The 4829-nt window shown below is 43.7% G+C and overlaps 1 protein-coding gene across 1 annotated transcript in view; it reads right to left on the bottom strand.

The window, feature by feature from the left end:
• Positions 1-4824: 4824 nt before the first annotated feature.
• The window catches only part of LOC124957921 (cell wall protein IFF6-like), an 8936-nt gene continuing 8931 nt past the window's right edge, over positions 4825-4829 (bottom strand). The window contains exon 2 of the mRNA XM_047515471.1: positions 4825-4829. This exon is cut by the window's right edge and continues 2213 nt beyond it. The gene's annotated coding sequence lies outside the window, so the exon portion shown is untranslated.

Below are 4829 nucleotides of genomic sequence, written 5' to 3'. Positions count from 1 at the left end.
TTCCTTCCTTCCAAGCATTTACTTTCAATGGACTCTTAGATATAGCTAAAACTAGCCAGAACGATTGACGACGACTTTCCATATTGTCATCGATATTTCGTTTTTCTTTTTAACTACGTCAACGCGATAAATTTTGAAAACTGGTTTTACCCTTAAAGATCTTACAACTCGAGAACGTTCTACTGAAACGGTAAATGACCTATTCTATGGGGTAAGGCGAGAATCAAGGTCTTTGCGGTCAGCCCTGAGAAGGAAGATTTTTCACGAGTATCCCAGGTTCTACTACATGTAAACTCTAGACGATGAGCCAGTACCACGTGAGGTCGAAATCCTTAGGTAATTCAGACACAGTCGTACGAATAAGCTTGTAAACGTCATCCGTGTGCGCGCGTCTCTGTGCATGTACGAGTGAGCGCGCTCGCGCGTGTGTACGTGTGTGTGTGTGTGTGTGTGTGTGTGTGTGTGTGTGTATTCATGCGGACACGCCTACCAAACGCCACGACTGCGGCGGAACGCGGCCAGAGAGTTGCCTCGCTCCGGTAAATAATGCAAGCCGGGGTAATGGCGCTATCTCTGCGCATCTTTTATTAAACGTTCGCTTCACCACCCCCAAGCAGCCTACCCCCGTCTCCTCCTACCATCACCCACCACCAGTCAGTCCACCCCTCCCCCACCGACGTTTTCTCCTTGCCGCCTCATTCACCATCCTCGCTCCACCCTCGCAATATCTACCACCAAATCTACCACCCTACCTAACGCTATCGTGTTACCTGACTGCTCTCTTCGTAGACTCGGAATCTTCCGGTGACCTGCCCCTCCCTCTTGTCGTTCATTCTTTTATCATAGCTGTCGGAATACACAGGATTTTTTATTTTTTAAGTTACATAATCTTCTAACACGGTATATATAAATACATATACCTCGTGTCACTTAAATCAAGATTTACTATGTTGATTTTCTTATCATGAAGAGAGAGAAAGAAAGAGGGAGAGAGAGAGAGAGAGAGAGAGAGAGAGAGAGAGAGAGAGAGAAAGAGAATGGAAGAGAGAGTATAAAAAGACGTGGAAAGGGTGCGAACGTACGGACCCTTTCGATTTTCTCGCTGTGCTGATTTCAATTAGCATTATTATTAGAGTCGACGTCGAACCTGCCGATAAACGTCGTCGATTCTCTTCATCATAGACGTATACGTTCACGCACACGTATACTAAAGCACTCCTATATAAGGGTAAAGAGTGAGCGAACGAGCAAACGAGCGATAGAGAAAGGACGACACAACATGCATGTACGGGCACGATTAAACGCGCAGGTCTCACGCGCGCGCACACAGACGAACGAGGAGAACCCCTCCCTCTCCTTTCCTCCCCTCCCCTCTCCCTAGGAGCTCGACTGACGCTTTGCTAGGGGGTGTTTGAAAGCGGTGAAATCAATGCCTCTGTTTGCACTGTTGAGGTCGAACCGAATTCCGTTCCTGCCTGCTGCCACTGCCTACCGTCGTGCTACGTGCTGTCCATGTCTCTCTCTCTCTCTCTCTCTCTCTCTCTCTTTCTCTCTCTCTCTCTCTCTCTTCGTTTAAATGTATGAGCTTGTGTAGTATGCGGTTGCGAGTGTTAGATCGTCTACTACAGGCAGACGAAACACTGTAGTCATTTTGACTAGTTTCGACTAGCTAAGGTGAATACCGACGAAACGAAAGGACAACTACTTTATCGACATATACGTAAGATTTACGAGATAAGATCTGTTTTTTTACCTCGATCTTAAAAAGATTACTTCAAATTCGAGAAGATATATATATATATAAGGATATATATATATGTGTGTGTGTGTTTATTTATAAAGATGTATATTAAAAAAATTTAAATACATACATTGCAGATATCTTCATTATCGATATCGTAATGAAAAAGGAAGAAAAAAAAGAAAAAAGAAAAAGCCACATGAGATATGACGAGTATCCTGGGAAGAAAAAAAAGAAAAAGAAGAAAATGAAGCTTCTCGAAAGAGTTAACGGATAAAGATACGTGGAACGACGAGGAAGAGAAAGAGACGGAAGAATAGATATAGGAAGGTAGAAGAGAGAAAGAACGATAGTGGGAGAGAAAGAGAAAGACAGAAGAGGATAGAGCGGCACGGACGCAAAAGATAACGGGCCGCGGTCGATCGATCGATTCGCGGAGGCTTTTGTTCGTCTCCGAAGCCCCGGGGTCTGCTGCTATCCGATTTAACTACGAGACAGGAGCACTCGGTGCCGTCGTATCGAGGAGGTGGAGGCAATCGTCCCGGTAAGAAGCACGATGGCTTTATCTCGCGTCGGCTTAAGCCAAAGTGCATCGGATATATCCTATAGCGAGTGAGAACGAAGGGCTGTCTCCTTGGTATAGGGGTGCTTTCAAGGACGAAGTACGAAGGAGATCGAAAGGAGAGAATGAAGGAAGGAAGAAAGTGGGAGAGGGACGTCGAGCTTACGCGAGTACGCTTAATATACCTGGTACAACGATCGGTGAGCTTGGATGGGCGAAGGGTCAGAGGGCACGAACGCGACGGCTATTGAGCTATTACACGCTTAAACGGGCCGACCCGATTCCCTCGACGTGTACGTACCCTCGACCTCGAATCACCCGCGGCTAAAATACATGAGAAAGAGAGAGGGAGAGAGAGAGAGAGAGAGAGAGAGAGAGAGAAAACTGGAAAGCCTCAGGAGATCGGTGAACAGCCTGTTTGCGTGTTACTGAAGAAAAAGGTCAATGAACTTTGCCTTAGAGGTATACTTTTAATTGCTGAATTATGAGCGAGAAAGTTAATGTCGCTTTTTCTTTCTTTTCCTTTTTTTTCCTCCTTTATTTTTCTTCAAGAGGACTATCTTATCTCTCTGGTAATTTTCTTCTCAAATGAGATGATTCCTTTGATAAGTTCGATGATTTAGTTTGATAAGGATTGGAGTTTGCCCGTTGGATTAACGAACGTTCAAATGTGTTCGATGGACGGACGGATAAGTTAAATCCTCCTAATGAATTTGTTATGTAGCACTTTGTGGGAAAAGCGATGAGTAAAAAAAATTAATCGGTATGACTTTTCTTGACTAAAGTTTTACGCGAGATACCATACGCGATTAAAGTCATTAAATTTGTCAATATTCTCCCTATCGTTTTTGATAATAGTCAAAGATATGCTTTGTTAATTTAATAAAAAAAAAAAAAAGAAAAAAAAAAAAGGAAAAAGAAAAAAGAAGGAAAGAGAGAGAGAGAGAGAGAGAGAGAGAGAGAGAGAGAGAGAGATAAAAAAAGAGTACGGCTTTAATTGCACGAGCGTTAACGAGATCGCGATTATCTTTTCAAGCGTTTCTGATTTAATTGAAAATATCGGTAGGATCGAAATCTGGTGTTGCCTTTGCCGCCATTAATACGCGAAACGCAACGCAATTTTCTCCATTAATCGACGCGACGGTAAGTAATCGAGCGGGCTTTTAAACGGTCAACGTATTAATGGCAATTTGGGAAAATTGTTTGGCTCGTGTAAGTATCTATCCTCGTATTCTTTCTTTCTTTCATTCTTTTTTTTTTTTTTCTTCTCCTTTTTATTTCCTTTTTTTCGTCTTTTACGTAATGTAAAAGTCGTTCCGACGTATTTCCAGGGTTACGTCTCAATGTCGCCTTGCTTCCACCCAAGCTATCTCGAATTATATCGAGAAGATAATGGAAGAAGAAGAAGCGGATCGTGGTTGGCAATCGCGAGCTTACGCCACTGTCAGAGCCTCGGAACGTAGGGAGTGCGAGTGTCGCGAGCGGGGCTTGGTTATTTCACGGTCCACTCGCTCCACTCGCACCCCTTACGGACGGTGACGGGCCCCTTTCGAAATCCACCCCTAAGAATTAATTCGAGAGAATCGTCCGGCGAGCGACACCCACCTCCAATTTCTTCTTCTCCTCCGCCACACCACCGTCGCCTCCACCTCCATCATCTCCACCTCTACCTTCCCTTTTTCTCTTCTCCCACGGATCAGTCGGAGATTCGCCTCTCCCTTCAAATCTTCCATCGTTTCTTCTGCTTCTTTCACACCAACGCTTCCGACTACCCCTCCTGTTTTTCGAGATAAAGAAAGAAAGAAAGAAAGGGAAGAAAAAAGAAAGTAAGAAAGAAAGAAGCAGCAGACTGATACCCGGTGTCTTATTGTCTGGATAAAATTCTTAATATATACTTACCTAAGTGTATCTCTTCTGTTAACGTTAGTAGGACAAAGAAAACTTAGAAGGAGATTATAGAGAAGTGTTGCACGTGTTGAAAGTACGAAGAGGAGGAGGAGGAGGTGGAAGAAGAAGAAGAAGAATAAGAAGAAGAAGAAGAAGAAGAAGTAGTAGAAGAAGAAAAAGAAAAGAAGGAGACACCTTCTAAATTTAGCATCAAAGAGGAGCACGAGCAATTTTCCGTCGATCGAACTTGGCCAGCTCGGAGAGAGTCGAACAAGCATGCCTTGTCCTCTTCGAGCCACGCGCGAGAACGCGTGTGCCGCTTCAAAGAGGAATCTTACGAGAAGTTCCTTCTTCTCCTTCGTCATCTTCTTCTTCTTCTTCTTTGTCTTCATCTTCCTCGTCATCCGGCCGTCTAATGGCCGAGCACGTTTAACGCAACTTTTTCTTCTTCCTGTCGTTCCTTGAAAGGGGGAGTCCCATCTCTATCTTTCTCTGTCTTTATCCTCTCTAAAGCTTAACTTTATCTAATCAAAGGAAATAATACTGATATCCCTATGGGCAAAACTTTTTCAACTAATCGATCAAGATACGGAACAGTAGTAGAAAACATCGATCTTATCAATTAATTCTCTAATACTC

The sequence above is a fragment of the Vespa velutina genome, chromosome 2, assembly GCF_912470025.1.
Source record: "Vespa velutina chromosome 2, iVesVel2.1, whole genome shotgun sequence".
Taxonomy (NCBI): Eukaryota; Metazoa; Arthropoda; class Insecta; order Hymenoptera; family Vespidae; genus Vespa; species Vespa velutina.
Note: the sequence above shows the minus strand (reverse complement) of the source record. Positions and strands in the feature narration are given on the sequence as shown.